The sequence below is a fragment of the Diabrotica undecimpunctata genome, unplaced genomic scaffold (genome assembly GCF_040954645.1).
Source record: "Diabrotica undecimpunctata isolate CICGRU unplaced genomic scaffold, icDiaUnde3 ctg00000598.1, whole genome shotgun sequence".
Lineage (NCBI taxonomy): Eukaryota > Metazoa > Arthropoda > Insecta > Coleoptera > Chrysomelidae > Diabrotica > Diabrotica undecimpunctata.
In genome coordinates, this window is record NW_027311904.1 from 811,730 (window position 1) to 832,668 (window position 20,939).

Genomic DNA, 20,939 nt, shown 5'->3' on the forward strand with positions numbered 1-20,939 from the left:
TGTGTGTGTGTGTGTGTTTGTGTGTGTGTGTGTTTGTGTGTGTTTGTGTGTGTTTGTGTGTGTGTACGTGCGGGTGTGTGTGTATGCGTGTGTGTGTTTGTGTGTGTGTGTGTTTTTGTGTTGTAACGGTATTTAATTAAGCATCAGATTTAAGTAATCTTTTTAATACTGTGACACACATTTGTAAAATATATTATTTGTTTACAACATTGAAAATATCGTTGTAACGAGGACACACTCTGACCTAGTGAAATTTGCAATGTAGTCGAAAGATTATTAAATAACGTGTATCAATTAACAAATAACAAACGTATTATGATAACAAACTAACGTGTGTTAAATAGCTGGAAATCACAGGATCATTGGTATTATTATTATCAATATAGTTAAGAATGAAGAATCAAGAGAACGGTCTAAGTTAGTCAACGTCAACTGAGTACTATTTAATATTGTACTTAGATAACTAATAAACAAAATCATGAGTATCTAGTGTGTTTTAAATAAATCTACCGTACGAGACGATAAGTGAAGATTATTTATTACATGGCGATCCTGCCTTTCGAATAAGGAGTTTTCTGATTCGCAGAAACAAATCAAAAATGCCAACCACATACTGGAAATTTAAATGGAAATTTACATAATGGATGATATATGGAAGCCACTGTACCAGTTTCGAAATAGAAAATGCATCGGCACTTAAGAAAATTCCCGCCAAATTCTGAACCAAACCCGCCAGGAGCCCCGCGACAGAATCCCAGCGCATGATAATGGAAAATAAATCGGAAAAATGGATGAATGGACAAAAGTGAATTATCAAAAACAATATGTGAAATATATTATGTAAGTAAATTTTATTTTTATCCCTTATTTATATAAATTATGCAGTCTGACAGATAGAAAAATTACTTAGTATTTGAATATAAGAATTTAACTAATTCAAATTCAGAATGTTGAGTACACAATTTTTATGGCTTTTAAAAGTACAGAATATAATTTATTTTTAAATTATCGCTAAATAACTGTTTATATATCAAATTCTATTTATTTTTATTTCTATTTTTTAATGAAACAAATATGTGACATATAATTTTATTTGCTTAAGGTATAGTTTTAAAAATATTTATATTTGACCATGAAAATATACTGTGACTAAGTCGGAAAATATTAAATTACGACATGAATTTGCTTAAATGACAAATTCTTCAATTAATATAGACGAAGAAATCGGATATGACTTTTTATTTTACTATTTAGCTACAATAAATTGGGATATTTAGAATTATTGTTACATTTATAAGGAAGAAAAACGAATTTAAAAGAACTTTTAAAGACAATTGACCATGGCGTCAGAAAAATTTTCATTATGTTGGAACAATTTCCACGAAAATATGAGTTCAGGAATAAATTCATTATGGAAGAGTCAAGATTTTGTAGACGTAACGCTTTCAGCACAAGGAAAATGCATAAAAGCGCATAAAATGGTTCTTTCGGTTTGTAGCCCATATTTTAAAGAAATTTTTATGTCAAATCCCTGTCAACATCCTATAGTAATTTTGACAAACGTGACTTACGAAGCACTAAGAGACTTGTTACAATTTATATACCATGGAGAAGTACAAATTAGACAAGAAGATTTAAATACCTTCATTGAAACGGCCGAATCATTGCAAATACAAGGACTCACTGGAGATAGAAAAGTTTTAAATGATAATAACATTATGGAAATTTCGGATAAAGAATATACTCAAAATGTAAATGATTTTAAACCAGTTTCTCTACCTGTGACAAAGAAACAACAACCTATAAAGAAGGAAGAACATAGCGACACAGAGCAAGAAATAAGTATGGCTCTTACAATCAACGAATTTTTAAATATCGCAAGCAAGGTGTTACCCAGCGAGTTTGATGGAAAAGCAGGCAAACTGCAGTCATTTTTAGATGCACTAGAACTCCTTGAGAAAATAGCGATAGGACACGAGGAGACAGCGACAACATTAATAAAGACAAGATTAACCAATAAGGCCAGAAACATTATAACTACAGAGGATACAATCGCAAGAATAGCAGAGGTACTGAAAAGAGAACTGAGAGGCGACAGTCCAAAGACGGTAATAGCTAAATTGGCGAAGAAAAGACAAGGACATAAAGATGCAGACGTCTATGCATCTGAAGTTGAAGAATTAGCGGAACAGCTAAAAGTTGCATACGTAGCGGAAGGAATGTCATTGGAACTAGCGAGAAAATACACAACAGAGGCAGTAGTAGCTACAATGAAACGCAACGTCAACACAGAAAAAGCTAAATTCATTTTGGAGGCATGTAACTTTTCAACCACACAAGAGATAATGTCCAAATTTTTATCGATTGATGAGACGGAAGATAGCACACAAGGAAGAGTGTTAAATTACAGGAACAAATACGATTTTGATATGAGAAAAGAAAGTAAGAATACAATATATGCATATTATAAAAATAAATTCGAAGAAAGAAAACAATATAGAAACAAAAATTATAGAAATATAAGTGAATATGAAAGACATAATACGAGGATATATCGTAATAGAAACAGAGGAGATTGGCAATCACAACGAAGAACAAAGAATAGTCAATGGACACAGGTAAGATGCCACAGAAATAGAGGCACAGCAATAGCATATTACGCACCGCATGCGAATACGAATACAGTGACAGAAGTAGATTTTTGACAGAAATATAGGCAAACTGCATATGGTTCGACCTTAATGGTTGAAACCTACGTCGAGTAGGAGGCTGCTAAGAGGATAAGCTAGGGTGGTACTTGAATCCCAACCCGCTGAGAGTCCTGCGGCTCCAGCACGACAATACAGTAACTACAGAATGGATTAAAACTGCGAAACGAATTTTGAATAATAATTTTTTTTTTAATGAAGTAAATGGAAAAATTATTGAAAAGGAAGTTTGTCACAATGAAAGACGATTTCCTACGATTATTGTATTTATATGCAAGAGAAGAAAAGATGTTGAGTAAATTAAGTACGCACAAAGGCGAAAAATGATGAACAGATTATTTTGAAAAGTATATGTCAGTATTATTACATATTTGGAGAAATTAATTTCGAGATCGAACTGAAAAATAGGAGAAACAGTTACAGTAATAAAAAAAAAACCAAAAGTTGAGAAGGAATTTACAGTAGGATTAATAGATAAACCGATTAAAATTATGTTACCTATACGAATCATAAATGTAAATAATCGAGAAATATAAATTAGAAGTTTTATTCCGAAGATACAAAACCAGGAAAAATTTTTATATATTTTATATGGAAGAAACAAAGCAAAGAGTAAAAAAAGAGTCGAACAACTATTAAGCATAGTAAAAACCATTAATATTTGAAGAAAAAGGCCCATAGAAAAATGCAGAATATGTTTTTATTTAGAAAAAGACCCATATGTACAAGCAAAAGTTAGTTTGTAAAAGACGAGAAACCAAACAATAAACAAAAAAAGCATAACTATAATAATTTCATTACGAAAGCAAACACAGTATTAGTTATAAAAACATTACATAATGACATTAGGTTAATAGTATGATATTTGATATAGTTGGAATGTACGTAGTAAGCATGTCCATAAACTTGAAATAATTAAAATATAACTGACCAGGTTAAATATTTTAATATTAAGATCCGTATATTTAAAATTTTATTTACGATGCAAGAGGAAATATTAAGACCCTCGGAGAGACTTGGTGAGATTTTGGCTCACAAATGTGAGTGCAGAAGATTATAAAGAAAATGATAATAATGAAATGAGAATAAAACGAGATGAAAAAAGAATTAACCAAATCTTAATAAAATACGAAGAGAAAAATAATAATTTTTTTTAAGGAAAGTATAAAAGCTTGTATAGTACAAGATAAACATAATACAATCAATACATAATATAGTACAAGATAAGCAGATCAAGAAGAGTTATAATTAATGACTTCCACATGTTAGAGGAAGGATATGGAAGAATAAATAGGATATATTAAATACAGAAATATAAGTTAATACTATTTCTGGAACGAATTACGAAGAAATGTTGAGAAATATGTGAAATGTGAAGAGATGCGACGACTGCCAAAGGCATAAGCACTAAATCATAAACAAGGAACCCATGAAAATGTACATGGATGAAAATGGAAACAGATATATTGACGTACAATGCGAATTAAGCAACTACGTAGAAGAATATGTATTAGGAAATAAAATAAACCAAAACAGTAGCCAAATCATTGGTAGAAAAATTTATCTTGAGGTATGGAGTACCCAGAAAAATAATAGCAGACCAAGGCACAGAGTTTATAGCTAGAATAATTAAGGAAACAATACTTTGCTACAATTAGAGTCAATGAATATACTCGTAATATATACATGTACTTTTGAATGCAAATAATATATAAAAATATATTTAAATGAATATAATGTGTAAATATAGTTTTAAGTTCGTACAATATATATATTTAAAATGTGTATAACAAAAAGAAAAATGTTAGACTGTATAGTAGTAGTTAGACAAAAGAAATAGGGATAAATAAATAAATGAATAAAACGACAAAACTTTATTGTGAAATGTCAAAGTTATTAATAGTGTATATGAACAGTGAAAACAGAACTATTACTTGGTACCAAGAACTAATGCAAGAATTAATCCAAGAATTAATGCAAGAATTAATGCAAGAATTAATGCAAGAATTAATGCAAGAATTAATGCAAGAATTAATACAAGAATTAATATAAGATTTTATTATTATAAATTTTTATTTATTATTTAAAATATGTAAAGGTTATTGTAAATATTATGTGCACATAATAGGGGGTAAGATATAATATGTAATCAACCACATAATAGATGGTAATATAAGGTATTATAATCTAAATGATTTAACGTAAGGTAAGAAAAAACGTACGTAAAATATTAAATTAATATACCAGTAAGGCATAATGAAGGATACCAGATAGCATATTATAAGGGAACAATTTGGGTAACCTTATAATATGCTGAGGTTAGGTTAGGTTAGGTTACTAAATTTTTTAGATATAAGGAAATATGTACCAAAAATTTGTATATAATTCTATAAATATGTATATGTAAATACTGAATGTAAATAATGTATATATGTACAGTAATCAGTTGATGATGACACGAAAAATTTTCTTCTTTCGGAAGGGAAGAGTAAAAACAGTTCATGTAATTGATTGAAAACGAACAGCACTCAGAAAATTTTTCTTCTGAGGGATAGGGATGTAACGGTATTTAATTAAGCATCAGATTTAAGTAATCTTTTTAATACTGTGACACACATTTGCAAAATATATTATTTGTTTACAACATTGAAAATATCGTTGTAACGAGGACACACTCTGACCTAGTGAAATTTGCAATGTAGTCGAAAGATTATTAAATAACGTGTATCAATTAACAAATAACAAACGTATTATGATAACAAACTAACGTGTGTTAAATAGCTGGAAATCACAGGATCATTGGTATTATTATTATCAATATAGTTAAGAATGAAGAATCAAGAGAACGGTCTAAGTTAGTCAACGTCAACTGAGTACTATTTAATATTGTACTTAGATAACTAATAAACAAAATCATGAGTATCTAGTGTGCTTTAAATAAATCTACCGTACGAGACGATAAGTGAAGATTATTTATTACAGTGTGTGTGATTTTGTGTGTGTGCATGTGTGTTTGTGTGTGGGTGTGTGTGCATGTTTGTTTTTTGTGCGTCTGTGTGTGTGTGGGTGTGTTTGTGTGTTTGTGCATGTGTGTTTTGTGCGTGTGTGTGTGTGTGTGTAGGTGTATGTGTGTGTCTCCGTTTGGCTCGCGGAGAGAACAATACGGCTGAGGCAACAAGTCCCTGCCTGTCTTAAGAGGCGACTAATTGGTAGGAATCAAGAGGTGGAGAATGTATGTGTGTGTGCGTGTGTTTGTTTGTGTGTGTTTGTGTGTGTGTTTGTGTGTGTGTGTGTGTGTTTGTGTATGTATGTGTGTTTGTGTGCGTGTGTGTGTGTGTGTGCGTGTGTTATAGTGTGTGTGTGTGCGTGTGTGTATACGTGTGGGTGTGTGTGTATGTGTGTGTGTTTGTGTGTTTGTGTGTGTGCATGTGTGTTTGTGTGTTAGTATGTGTTTGTGTGTGGTGTGTAGGCGTGTGTGTGTGTGTGCGTGTGTGTGCCCGTGACTGTGTGTTATCTGTGTGCTAGGGTGTTGTGTTTGCGTGGGTGTGTGTTAGTGCGTGTGTGTGTGCGTGGTTGTGTGTTAGTGCGTGTGTGTTGTGTGTGTGTGCGTGTGTGTGTGGGTGTATGTGTGTGGAGTGTGTGTGTGCGTGTGTGTGTGCGTGTGTGTGTGAGTGAGCGTGTGTGTGAACGTGTGTGTGTGCGTGTTTATGTGCGTGTGTAGGTGCGTGCATGTATGTTTGTGTGCGTGTGTGTGTACGTGTGGGTGTGTGTGTATGTGTGTGTGTGTTTGTGTGTGTGTTTGTTTTTGTGTGTGTGAGTTTGTGTGTTTGTGCATGTGTGTTTGTGTGTGGCTGTGTGTGCATGTTTGTTTGTGTGCGTCTGTGTGTATGTGGGTGTGTGTGTGTGTGGTTTGTGTGTGTGCGTATGTGTGTGTGCGGGTATGTGAGTGTATGCCTGGGTGTGTGTCCTGCTGAAGGCCCACCCTGTCGTAAGAGGTGACTATTGGGTAGGAATCGAGATGTGGAGAGTTTATAAGTGTGTGCGTGTGTGTGTACTTGTGGGTGTGTATGTGTTTGTATGTGTATGTGTGTGTGTTTGTGTGTGTGTGTGTGTGTGCATGTGTGTGTTAGTGCGTGTGTGTGTGTGTGTTGTGTGTATGTGCGTGTGTGTATGCGTGTGAGTGTGCGTGTGAGTGTGCGTGCCTGTGTGTGTGTTAGTGCGTGTGCGTGTGTGTTGTGTGTGTGTGTGTGTGTGTTTGTGCGTGTGTGTGCGTGTGTTTGTGCGTGTGGGTGTGTGCGTGTGTGTATGTGTGCATGTGTGTTTGTGTGCGTGGGTGTTTGTGCGTGTGTGTGCGTGGGTGTGTGCTAGCGCGTGTGCATGTGTGTGGGCGTTTGTGTGTGTTAGTGTGTGCGTGCGTGTTTGTGCGTGTGTGTGTGCGTGTTTGTTTGTGCGTGAGTGTGCGTGTGTCTGTGCGTGTGGGTGTGTGAGTGTGTACATGTGTGTTTATGTGTGTGTGTATGTGTATGTGTGTGCGTGTGTTTGTGTGTGTGTTTGTGTATGTGGGTGTGTGTGTGTGTGGGTGTGTGTGTGAGGTGTGTGTGAGTGCGTGTGTGTTTGTGCGTGTGTTATAATGTGTGTGTGTGCGTGTGTGTGTACGTGTGGGTGTGTGTGTGTATGTGTGTGTGTTTGTGTGTGTGTGTTTGTGGGTGTGTGTGGGTTTGTGTATTTGTGTGTTTGTGTGTGTGCATGTGTGTTTGTGTGTTAGTATGTGTTTGTGTGTGGTGTGTGTGCGTGTGTGTGTGCGTGGGTGTGTTATTGTCTGTGCGTGTGTGTTCGTTTGTGTTTGTGTGTGTGTGTGTGTGTGTCTCCGGGCGACCCGCGGCTATAAGAATACGGCGGAGGCAAAAAGGCCCTTCCTGTCGTAAGAGGCGACTTATGGGTAGGAATGGAGAGTTAGAGTGTGTATTTGTGTGTGTGCGTGTGTGTGTACGTGTGGGTGTGTGTGTATGTGTGTGTTTGTTTGTGTTAGTGTGTGTTTATATGTAAGTGTGTGTGTGTTCGTGTGTGGGTGCGAGTGTGTGGGTGTGAGTGTGTTTATGTGTGTTTGTGTGTGTGTGTGTTAGTGTGTGTGTGTGTTCGTGTGTGTGTATGTGTTCGTGTGTGTGTGTGTGGATGTGTGTGAGTGTGTGCGTGTGTGTGTGTGTGCGTGTGTGTGTGAGTGAGCGTGTGTGTGAACGTGGGTGTGTGCGTGTTTTGTGCGTGTGTAGGTGCGTGCAAGTATGTTTGTGTTCGTGTGTGTGTGTGGGTGTGTTTGTGTGTGTGTGTGTGTGTGTGTGTGTAGTGTATTCGTGTGTGTGTGAGTGTGCGTAGGTGTGTGTGTGCGTGTGTGTGTGCGTTGGTGTGCGTTAGGGCGTGTGCTTGTAGATTTTGTGTGTGTGCGTGTGTGTTAGTGCGTGTGCGTGTGTGTGTGGGCGTGTGTGTGGGCGTGTGTGTGCGTGTGTGTGCGCGTGTGTGTTTGCGTGTGTGTGTGTGTTCGTGTGGGTATGTGGGTGTTTGTGTGTGTGTGTATGTTTGTGTGTGTGAGTGCGTGTGTGTGTGTATGCGTGTGTTACAGTGTGTGTGTAAGTGTGTGTGTTGTGTGTGTAGTGTGTGTGTGTGCGTATGTGTATGGGCGTGTGTCTTTGCGTGTGTGTGCGCGTGTGCATGGTGTGTGTGAGGGCGTGTACGTATGTTGTGTGTGTGTATGCGTTTGTGTGCGTGTGTGTGCGTGTTTGTGTGTGTAAGTGTGCGTAGGTGTGTGTGTGAGTGTGTTTGTGTGTGCGTGGGTGTGTGTTTGTGTGTGTGAGTGTGTTTGTGTGTGTGTGTTTGGGTGTGTGGGAGTGTTTGTGTGTTTGTGCATGTGTGTTTGTGTGCGTGTGTGTGTGTGTGTCGGTGTGTGTGTGTGTGAGCTGTGTGTGAGTGCGTGTGTGTGTGCGTGTGTTATAGTGTGTTTGTGCGTGTGTGTGTACGTGTGGGTGTGTGTGTGTATGTGTGTGTGTGTGTTTGTATGTGTGTGTGTTTTTGTGTGTGTGAGTTTGTGTGTGTGTGCATGTGTGTTTGTGTGTGAGTGTGTGTCCATGTGTGTTTGTGTGCGTCTGTGTGTGTGTGGATGTGTTTGTGTGTTTGTGCATGTGTGTTTGTGTGCGTGTGTGTGTGTGTGGGTGTGTATGTGTCTCCGTTCGGCTCGCGGAGAGAACAATACGTCTGATGCAACAAGTCCCTCCCTGTCTTAAGAGGCGACTAATTGGTAGGAATCAAGAGGTGGAGAATGTATGTGTGTGTGTGTGCGTGTGTTTGTGTGTGTGTTTGTGTATGTGGGTGTGTGTGTGTGTGGGTGTGTGTGTGTGAGGTGTGTGTGAGTGCGTGTGTGTTTGTGCGTGTGTTATAATGTGTGTGTGTGTGCGTGTGTGTGTACGTGTGGGTTTGTGTGTGTATGTATGTGTGTTTGTGTGTGTGTGTTTGTGGGTGTGTGTGGGTTTGTGTATTTGTGTGTTTGTGTGTGTGCATGTGTGTTTGTGTGTTAGTATGTGTTTGTGTGTGGTGTGTGTGCGTGTGTGTGTGCGTGGGTGTGTTAGTGTCTGTGCGTGTGTGTTCGTTTGTGTTTGTGTGTGTGTGTGTGTGTGTCTCCGGGCGACCCGCGGCTATAAGAATACGGCGGAGGCAAAAAGGCCCTTCCTGTCGTAAGAGGCGACTTATGGGTAGGAATGGAGAGTTAGAGTGTGTATTTGTGTGTGTGTATGTGTGTGTTTGTTTGTGTTAGTGTGTGTTTATATGTAAGTGTGTGTGTGTTCGTGTGTGGGTGCGAGTGTGTGGGTGTGAGTGCGTGTGTGTGTGTGCGTGTGTGTGTGAGTGAGCGTGTGTGTGAACGTGGGTGTGTGCGTGTTTTGTGCGTGTGTAGGTGCGTGCAAGTATGTTTGTGTTCGTGTGTGTGTGTGGGTGTGTTTGTGTGTGTGTGTGTGTGTGTGTGTGTGTGGTGTGTTCGTGTGTGTCTGAGTGTGCGTAGGTGTGTGTGTGCGTGTGTGTGTGCGTTGGTGTGCGTTAGGGCGTGTGCTTGTAGATTTTGTGTGTGTGCGTGTGTGTTAGTGCGTGTGCGTATGTGTGTGGGCGTGTGTGTGGGCGTGTGTGTGCGTGTGTGTGCGCGTGTGTGTTTGCGTGTGTGTGTGTGTTCGTGTGGGTATGTGGGTGTTTGTGTGTGTGTGTGTATGTTTGTGTGTGTGAGTGCGTGTGTGTGTGTATGCGTGTGTTACAGTGTGTGTGTTGTGTGTGTAGTGTGTGTGTGTGCGTATGTGTATGGGCGTGTGTCTTTGCGTGTGTGTGCGCGTGTGCATGGTGTGTGTGAGGGCGTGTACGTATGTTGTGTGTGTGTATGCGTTTGTGTGCGTGTGTGTGCGTGTTTGTGTGTGTAAGTGTGCGTAGGTGTGTGTGTGAGTGTGTTTGTGTGTGCGTGGGTGTGTGTTTGTGTGTGTGTGTGTGTTTGTGTGTGTGTGTTTGGGTGTGTGGGAGTGTTTGTGTGTTTGTGCATGTGTGTTTGTGTGCGTGTGTGTGTGTGTCGGTGTGTGTGTGTGTGTGTGAGCTGTGTGTGAGTGCGTGTGTGTGTGCGTGTGTTATAGTGTGTTTGTGCGTGTGTGTGTACGTGTGGGTGTTTGTGTGTGTGTGTGTGTGTGTGTTTGTGGGTGTGTGATGGTTTGTGTGTTTGTGTGTTAGTATGTGTTTGTGGGTGGTGTGTAGGCGTGTGCGTGTGTGTGTGCGTAATTGTGAGTTAGTGCGTGTGTGTTGTGTGTGTGTGTGTGTGCGTGTGTGTTGTGTGTGTGTGTGCGTGTGTGTGGGTGTATGTGTGTGGAGTGTGTGTGTGTGCGTGTGTGTGGGCGTGGGTGTGTTAGTGTCTGTGCTTGTATGTGTGTGCGTGTGTGTTCGTTTGTGTTTGTGTGTGTGTGTATGTCATCGGGCGACCCGCGGCTATAAGAATACGGCGGAGGCAAAAAGGCCCTTCTTGTCGTAAGAGGCGACTTATGGGTAGGAATCGAAAGGTAGAGTGTGTATTTGTGTGTGTGCGTGTGTGTGTACGTGTGGGTGTGTTTGTATGTGTGTGTGTTTGTTTGTGTGTGTGTGTGTGTTTGTATGTGTGTGTGTGTGTTCGTGTTTGGTGCGAGTGTGTGGGTGTGAGTGTGTTTATGTGTGTTTGTGTGTGTGTGTGTGTGTGTTAGTGTGTGTGTGTGTTCGTGTGTGTGTATGTGTTCGTGTGTGTGATTGTGTGTGTGTGTGGATGTGTGTGAGTGTGTGCGTGTGTGTGTGTGCGTGTTCGTGTGAGTGAGCGTGTGTGTGAACGTGTGTGTGTGCGTGTTTGTGTGCGTGTGTAGGTGCGTGCAAGTATGTTTGTGTGCGTGTGTGTGTGCGGGTGTGTTTGTGTGTGTGTGTGTTGTGTGTGTGTGTGTGGTGTGTGCGTGTGTGTGTGAGTGTGCGTAGGTGTGTGTGTGCGTGTGTGTGTGCGATGGTGTGCGTTAGGGCGAGTGCTTGTAGATTTTGTGTGCGTGCGTGTGTGTTAGTGCGTGTGCGTGTGTGTGTGGGCGTGTGTGTGCTTGTGTGTGCGCGTGTGTGTTTACGTGTGTGTGTTTGTGTGGGTATGTGGGTACTTGTGTGTGTGTGTGTGTGCGTTTGTGTGCGTGTGTGTGCGTATTTGTGTGAGCGTGTGTGTGTGGGCGAGTGGCGTGTGCGTGTGTGTGTGTGTAGGTGTGTGTGTTTGTGTATGTGTGTGTCTCAGTTCGACTCGCGGAGATAAGAATACGGCGGAGGCAAGAAGGTCCTTCCTGTCGTAAGAGGCGACTAATGAATTGTCGTCAGATCTGCCACGTAGACAGCGTGAAACTGACCAATACGCATCCAGATCTGCGCATTTCTCACCCTTCGGCCTTCTGATTGGTCCCTGACTTTATCCTATTTTCTGATTGGTGAGTTAACGGTCACGCCCACTTTCAACACTCACCAAGGCCACGAAAATGGGATAAAAGACGGTGCACTTTTTTCAGAAGGCCTATTCGGTTTTGAGTTTTAATCTAGATAAGACCTCTGGTTGGGGAATACCCATTCATTGTTAAATAACTAGCATTTTCATATTCGAAACCTTGGAAGAGAATTAGACTTCTCTTCCGCCCTTTCTTCAAGATCCAGCTTGGTATTATTATTTAATATTCGTAAGAATATTATTTGGGTATTTTGTTTTATTTCAGAAACATTTCCATTTTATTGTGCTATGTTTATTTGATATTTCATATATACCTTATTTTACTTGCAGTTGTGATATTTGTAGATGCTTATTTTCTTACACTGATATTTTTTTTGACTGTGACATTTATTTGTGATTATTTGTTATAATTTTTTAATACCTTTTTCTGTCGCAACGTTGTTGCTCCAGAGCTATTTTATTTATTAGTTTCCAGCTTAAACTAATCTTACCTTTCTTACAGCCATTTGAATTATTTGTCTTTAAACTATACCTATATCTCATATTTATGTGCATTGATATATATTTGTGTGTATATTTCTTAATAACCAACCGTTATTCTCTATTACAGATAAGTTGTTTATATTTACTTTCTTTTCTACCTGTTTATTATTTTATGTTAGTTTCTGTCGTTTTCCATACTCTTACCCATTTGTTTTAGGTACCTCTCCGATCTTCTTACGTGGTGTGTCTGGAGGTTAGTTCGCGCTTCTGCTCTGCCGTATCGGCCTAGCAACAACCACGTCCTCCGCAAGCTTGAACAAAAAGTTAGATACCATTTCATACGGTTACTAAAGACGGTCTCCGAGATATCTTATCTCCGGGATCCAAACTTGAGTAACACGTACTATAAGTGGATAACTTTGTACAAGCACGAGGCTTACACCCTTTCGTTTTGCTTGGTCACACACGTCGTCTAACGAAGACCGAAGATATACTCTCTATATGGGGAAAACCTTGGCGAACTGACCCCGACGCACCGATTTTTAGTAAATAAAGAAAACCTTCTTCCGATTTTCTTTTATTCTTCCTTTCCCTCTGTTTGTCATTTGTTTTAGTAAAAATGGATTCACAGAGGCTTACACGATCGTCTGCCGCAGCAGACAGAGCGAGTGGTGGAGATCCACAACCTCCCGTGGAATCGCTTCAGCGACATGGCGCCCAACTCACGGGGACAACAGATCCTCAACCCACACCGACAGAGCTGCCGACGCTCCTAGCAGCTTTAATGCAAGCCGTAACAGCGCTGACGCTAGCGCAATCAGCGAAGACCGAACCAGCAACCCCTCCTCCGGCACCGACACTACCCACCACCAAATGGAGGCCAACCCTACAAAAATTCTCAGGCGGCGAAACAGAGAGTCCTGAAGAATTCCAAGACGCTGCAACGGAACACTTGACGAACATAGGACTCGATGAAAGACACTGGACAGCCTACATACTAGAAGAAGGACTAGCCGGCGATGCAGCCACATGGGCCGAAGACCACGCCAATCCAAAACTCGATCATGGTACGTTCTTTACCCGTCTTATTGATCACTTTAGTCACTCTTCCCAGATTACCAAGCTACTTGCCAAGCTATACGGCCAGTGGCAGAGAAAAGAGTCCGCAGCAGAATTCATCACCAAGAAGATGGCCCTCTTCAGACGAGTAGCCCCCGAGGTGTCGGAGGAGAAGCGATGCAGAATCATCGTGGACCAGTTAAAACCAGAGATTCGAAAACATATGAGAATAGCCACCCCAAGGACCGAGGAAGAGCTCCGGCGAGCCGCAGATGAGTTGGAACTTGACAACCGACTAGCTGCCACCACGTCAAGTCCATCTACCCAGAACAGCAACCGAGAACCTCTGAGACGATTGACGACTGGCGCAACCGAGGACCAAACAACCGTCAACAGAGCCGCCCTGTACCCAGACCACGTGCCCAGGACCAGAACCAGGGAAACGACAACCGGGGCACACTCAACTAAGGACCTCAGCCGCAGTAGTGCCCCAGCTGAACCCGATGGAACATCAGCCCACCTCATCTCACCTCCCAAAGATTTCCGCAGAAGTCAACACCCAGAGGATCAGAGCACTAGTCGACACTGGTGCATCCGGCAACTTCATCAGCAAGAACCTGATCCAGAGGGAGGAAATACGAGGCGGCCCATCCACAGTCCGGCTGGCGTGCGAAGGCCACACGTCCCGCAGTCTAGGGACAACCGAAGTCAACATCCGATTCTCAAACAGCTTCCAATCCAAGGTAAAATGCATCGTAGTCGAGCAACTCCACCATGACATAGTATTGGGCATGCCATGGCTCAAGCAAGAAGAAGTCCTAGTAGACATACCCCGTAAATGTCTGAACGCTGGGATCCAGAGCCGCCGAACACTATACTGGGAAGCTCCGAAGAAGACTACAAGCAACACCTCAACACAGAAGCTACAACCGGATCAAGCTCCGGAATTCGCCTTCCACACTATCCAAGAGACGATCCAAAACTACAACGACGTCTTCGACGATAGAATCCGCCAGCCGACCACGAAAGCCGTCTCCATGCGGATTGACCTGACCGACGACAGACCAATCAACGTCAGGCCATACAAGTACTCCCAAGAGAAAAAGCGGATAATGTTTCAAGAGGTCCAAGAAATGTTATCCGCTGGGGTAATCCGACCGAGTAAGAGCCCCTACAACAGCCCCGTCGTCATCGTGACCAAGAAGGATGGTACGCCGAGGTTCTGTGTCGACTACAGAAAAATCAACAGCATCACCGTGGACGAGGTTTCGAACATGCCACCGATCCATGACAGCATCAAGGAACTGGGCACAGCAACAATCTTCTCAACCCTTGATCTAAAAAGCGGTTTCTGGCAGATACCGCTCGCCGAGGAGTCCAAGCCCAAGACAGCCTTCAGCCTACCCGATGGATCGGCGTTTGAATTCACAGTGATGCCCTTTGGTATGAAGAACGGCCCCGCTGCCTTCCAGAAGCTGGTCACGACAGTCCTTGCCGGATACGTTGATGTCTTCGTCAAAGTCTACATGGACGACATCATCATCTTCTCTAACGACTGGGAAGAGCACCAGAGACACCTCCAACTGGTCTTGGAACGACTACGAACTCATGGCCTATGGGTTTCCCTGAAGAAATGCAAGTTTGCAGCGAACGAGCTTGAATACCTAGGCCATAAGATCACATCCGAAAATACCCAACCACTAGAGAAACACTGCGAGAAAATCAGAGGATTCTCCACTCCGAGGACCTTGAAACAAGCCAGAAGCTTCATCGGCACCGCAAGTTGGCTCCGAGATTTCATACCAAACTTCGCCACGATGGTCACCCCACTAACAGACCTGACAGCCGGCAACAAAAAGTTTAAATGGAACAGCCAAGCAGACCAAGCGTTTAACGACATCAAAAACGCAATATCCGGCAACCTAGAATTAAAACGGCCTGATGCCAGCCAACCGTTTAATTTGCAAACCGATGCCTCCGAAATTGGAATGGGAGCAGTACTGTTTCAAGGTCCCGCCAACGATAGAAAAATTGTGGTCTACAGCTCGACAAAACTGAGACCAGCCGAGCGTAGGTACCACATCAACGAGAAGGAGTGCCTCGCAGTGGTTTGGGCCCTGAAAAAATTCAAACACTTCATCCAAGACCAAAAGTTCACCCTATATACAGATAGCAGAGCCCTCCTTTGGTTGGATAGATACAAATCCGACAAAGCCAAGCTGTCCCGATGGGCCCTGTTGTTACAAGAATTCAACTTCGATGTCGTCCACATCCCCGGCAAGGACAACGAGCTACCCGACCATTTGTCCCGCAATCCGGCCCAAGACGAGAGACCACACCACGACTCCGACGCCGAAGTGGAACGCCTCGCCTGGCCCCAGACCATGGACTCACAAGACGACGACTTTCCCCTGCTGTGCCTCCTAGACGACGACGAAGAGCAAGCAGCCCATCCCATCCTCGACGACCTCGCAGACATGCCCCTACAGACAAGAATCCAGAGGGATCACCAAGTCCACCCCGGCATGAGGCGATTCATCAAGCGATGGCACAGAATCTCCAGACGAGGACCTCGCGATGACATCGAAAGATCCCTCGTCGAAGAATTCACAGTCGAGAACGAAGCAGCCTTCTACAAGGATCAAGACAAACTCCGACTGATAGTTCCCCCCGGCTTCCGTCCAGAAATCATGAAAGTCTACCACGATAGCGACGAAGCCAACCACCCCGGCCAAGAAGAGACCACGAGAGCCATCCGAGAAGTCTACTACTGGCCCACGCTGTCGAAGGACGTCACCAAACACGTCAGAACCTGCGTTACCTGTGCCACCACGAAAGCAGCTCAACGACAGCCCAAAGCCCCCATAGTCCCACGAAGTCCGACCGCCCCATGGGAACGAGTCTCGTTCGACATCCTCGGACCTTACCCTACAGCCAGAGGCACCAAAAATAAGTACATCCTGCTAGCCACCGACTGCCTGAGCAATTGGCTGGAATACAGATGCACACCCGCCGCCAAAAGCAGAGACATTATCAGTTTTCTACAGGAAGAAGTTTGCAATAGATGGGGCAGACCTTCAACAATAATTACAGACAACGCCGTCCAATTCCGCACAGACGCCTGGGAGAGGTTCCTGCGGAAGCATAATATCGAAGGTGAGAAGAGCCCCATCTATCACCAAAGAGCAAACCCTGTAGAACGAAGAGTGCAAGAACTAAAAAAAGGTCTGAGGGCTAGAGTGAAGTCGAACGAGGATCCACGATGGGACACCTACGTTGCGGACATTGTATTCAGCCTCCGTACCAGAAAAAACAATGCCACGGACCAAACTCCAGCCGAACTACTCCTTGGATACCGCCCAAGACGTTCCCAGGAGACGGAGCATGAGGTCCACCAACAGGAAACACGAGAGCAAAGAGTCAATCGAGCCATCCAACGAGCGACCATCTACGCCCGGAACCTGTTCCCCGACAACCCTGACGCCCGACAACCCCGTACGTACCTCCCAGGAGAACAAGTATTGATCCGAAACCACATGAAGGGAAACTTTGGCCAGACATGGACAGGACCACATACCGTCTTGAGAGCAGCCGGAGACCATACGTACGAGGTTCATAGAGACCAGGATGTAGACAGACTAATCCACGTCGACGACATCCGACCAGCCCCACCGCCACGAGACGTAGTCAACGACGCCGCTAACGACGCAGCAGAAGACGACAACGTCCAATAAGTGCAACTCAAAACGAACTTTCTTATTTTATCAAAACATATCTTTGAACATTTTTTTTCTTTTTCAAAATATTTTTAAAGTTTTTGTACATCTTCCGACAAGGACAATAAAGGAACTGACCTCCACTCATTCCAAGTCGGAAGATTTTTTTATATATAACACTTTTTCCTATATTTACGAATTTGTAAAAACCTAAGTTTTTTCTCTACACTTACTAATTTGTAAAAATGAATTTTCTCAATAAAAGAAAAAAAAGTATTCTCCAACCAACCAGTCTCGAAAGGGGGGGGGATGTCGTCAGATCTGCCACGTAGACAGCGTGAAAATGACCAATACGCATCCAGATCTGCGCATTTCTCACCCTTCGGCCTTCTGATTGGTCCCTGACTTTATCCTATTTTCTGATTGGTGAGTTAACGGTCACGCCCACTTTCAACACTCACCAAGGCCACGAAAATGGGATAAAAGACGGTGCACTTTTTTCAGAAGGCCTATTCGGTTTCGAGTTTTAATCTAGATAAGACCTCTGGTTGGGGAATACCCATTCATTGTTAAATAACTAGCATTTTCATATTCGAAACCTTGGAAGAGAATTAGACTTCTCTTCCGCCCTTTCTTCAAGATCCAGCTTGGTATTATTATTTAATATTCGTAAGAATATTATTTGGGTATTTTATTTTATTTCAGAAACATTTCCATTTTATTGTGCTATGTTTATTTGATATTTCATATATACCTTATTTTACTTGCAGTTGTGATATTTGTAGATGCTTATTTTCTTACACTGATATTTTTTTTGACTGTGACATTTATTTGTGATTATTTGTTATAATTTTTTAATACCTTTTTCTGTCGCAACGTTGTTGCTCCAGAGCTATTTTATTTATTAGTTTCCAGCTTAAACTAATCTTACCTTTCTTACAGCCATTTGAATTATTTGTCTTTAAACTATACCTATATCTCATATTTATGTGCATTGATATATATTTGTGTGTATATTTCTTAATAACCAACCGTTATTCTCTATTACAGATAAGTTGTTTATATTTACTTTCTTTTCTACCTGTTTATTATTTTATGTTAGTTTCTGTCGTTTTCCATACTCTTACCCATTTGTTTTAGGTACCTCTCCGATCTTCTTACGTGGTGTGTCTGGAGGTTAGTTCGCGCTTCTGCTCTGCCGTATCGGCCTAGCAACAACCACGTCCTCCGCAAGCTTGAACAAAAAGTTAGATACCATTTCATACGGTTACTAAAGACGGTCTCCGAGATATCTTATCTCCGGGATCCAAACTTGAGTAACACGTACTATAAGTGGATAACTTTGTACAAGCACGAGGCTTACACCCTTTCGTTTTGCTTGGTCACACACGTCGTCTAACGAAGACCGAAGATATACTCTCTATATGGGGAAAACCTTGGCGAACTGACCCCGACGCACCGATTTTTAGTAAATAAAGAAAACCTTCTTCCGATTTTCTTTTATTCTTCCTTTCCCTCTGTTTGTCATTTGTTTTAGTAAAAATGGATTCACAGAGGCTTACACGATCGTCTGCCGCAGCAGACAGAGCGACTGGTGGAGATCCACAACCTCCCGTGGAATCGCCTCAGCGACAGAATAGGAATCGAGAGGTGGGGTGTGTACTTGTGTGTGTGCGTGTGTGTGTGCGTGTGTATGTGCCTGCATGTATGTTTGTGTGCGTGTGTGTGTGTGGGTGTGTGTGTGTGTGGTGTGTGTGTGGTGTGTGTGTGCCTTCGTGTGTTTGCGTGGGTTTGTGTTTGTGTGTGTGTGTGTTTGTGTGTGTGTGTTTGTGTGTGTGTGTGTGTTTGTGTGTGTGTGTGTGTTTGTGTGTGTGTGTGGGTGTATGTTTGTGTGTGTATGATTGTGTGTGTGAGTGCGTGTGTGTGTATGCGTGAGTTACAGTGTGTGTGTGTGTAAGTGTGTGTGTGTGTGTTGTGTGTGTGTCGTGTGTGTGTGCGTATGTGTATGTGCGTGTGTCTTTGCCTGTGTGTGCGCGTGTGCGTGGTGTGTGTGAGGGCGTGTGCGTATGTTGTGTGTGTGTCCGTGGGTGTGTGCTAGTGTGTTGTGTTTGCGTGGGTGTGTGTTAGTGCGTGTGCGTGTGTGTGTAGGCGTGCGTGTGTATGTGTGATCGTGTGTGTGTGTGTGTGTGCGTGTGTGTGAGTGGGTGTGTGTTAGGGCGTGTGCGTATGTTGTGTGTGTGGGTGTGTGTGTCTCCGTTCGGCTCGCGGAGATAAGAATACGATCGAGGCAAGAAGGCCCACCCTGTCGTAAGAGGTGACTAATGGGTAGGAATCGAGAGGTGGAGAGTGTATAAGTATGTGTGCGTGTGTGCGTACTTGTGGGTGTGTGTGTCTGTGTGTGTATGTGTATGTGTGTCTGTTTGTGTGTGTGTTTGTGTGTGTGTGTGTGTGTGTGTGTGTTTGTGTGTGTGCGTGTGTGTGTACGTGTGGTGTGTGCATGTGTGTTTGTGTGCGTGTGTGTGTGTGTGTGGGTGTATGTGTGTGTCTCCGTTCGGCTCGCGGAGAGAACAATACGGCTGAGGCAACAAGTCCCTCCCTGTCTTAAGAGGCGACTAATTGGTAGGAATCAAGAGGTGGAGAATGTATGTGTGTGTGCGTGTGTTTGTTTGTGTGTGTTTGTGTGTGTGTTTGTGTGTGTGTGTGTTTGTGTGTGCATGTGTGTTTGTGTGCGTGTGTGTGTGTGTGTGTGGCTGTGTGTGTGTGTGAGGTGTGTGTGAGTGCGTGTGTGTTTGTGCGTGTGTGTGTGCGTGTGTGTGTACGTGTGGGTGTGTGTGTATGTGTGTGTGTTTGTGTGTGTGTGTGTGTTTGTGGGTGTGTGTGGATTTGTGTGTTTGTGTGTTTGTGTGTGTGCATGTGTGTTTGTGTGTTAGTAGGTGTTTGTGTGTGGTGTGTAGGCGTGTGTGTGTGCGTGTGTGTGTCCGTGACTGTGTGTTATGTGTGTGCTAGGGTGTTGTGTTTGCGTGGGTGTGTGTTAGTGCGTGTGTGTGTGCGTGGTTGTGTGTTAGTGCGTGTGTGTTGTGTGTGTGTGCGTGTGTGTGTGGGTGTATGTGTGTGAAGTGTGTGTGTGTGCGTATGTGTGTGTGCGTGTGTGTGTGTGAGTGAGCGTGTGTGTGAACGTGTGTGTGTGCGTGTTTATGTGCGTGTGTAGGTGCGTGCATGTAAGTAGATGTATATTGTACCCCCAAAATGAGGAGGAGAGACACCTGGCAGTCTAGAGAACATCCGGTTTAATATCCTGTGTCCAAAATATAAGGAGGTTAATGAACTGTACATCTGCTTGACAATATCCGGTTTAAAAATAACTCAAGGTTAATGACCAATATCTAAAAATAGCTGAAGGTCAGCGACCTGACTATCTGGTGTGTCTAGACAATATCCAGTCTAAAAATAACTCAAGGTTAATGACCAATATCTAAAAATAGCTGAAGGTCAGTGACCTGACCATCTGGTGTGTCTAGACAATATCCGGTCTAAAAATCACTCAAGGTTAATGACCAATATCTACAAATAGCTAAAGGTCAGTGACCTGACCATCTGGTGTGTCTAGACAATATCCGGTCTAAAAATAACTCAAGGGTAATGACCAATATCTAAAAATAGCTGAAGGTCAGTGACCTAGCCATCTTGCGTGTCTAGACAGTATTTGATCTAAAAAATAACTCAAGGGTAATGACCAATATCTAAAAATAGCTGAAGGTCAGTGACCTAGCCATCTTGCGTGTCTAGACAGTATCCTGTCTAAAAATAACTCAAGGTTAATGACCAATATTTAAAAATAGCTGAAGGTCAGCGACCTGGGCATCTGGTGTGTCTAGACAATATCCGGTCTAAAAATAGCATTCGATTAACATCGTCTAAAATAACATGGAGGGGTTAATATTCACATAACATATTTAAGGCAAATTGGTGGGGGCT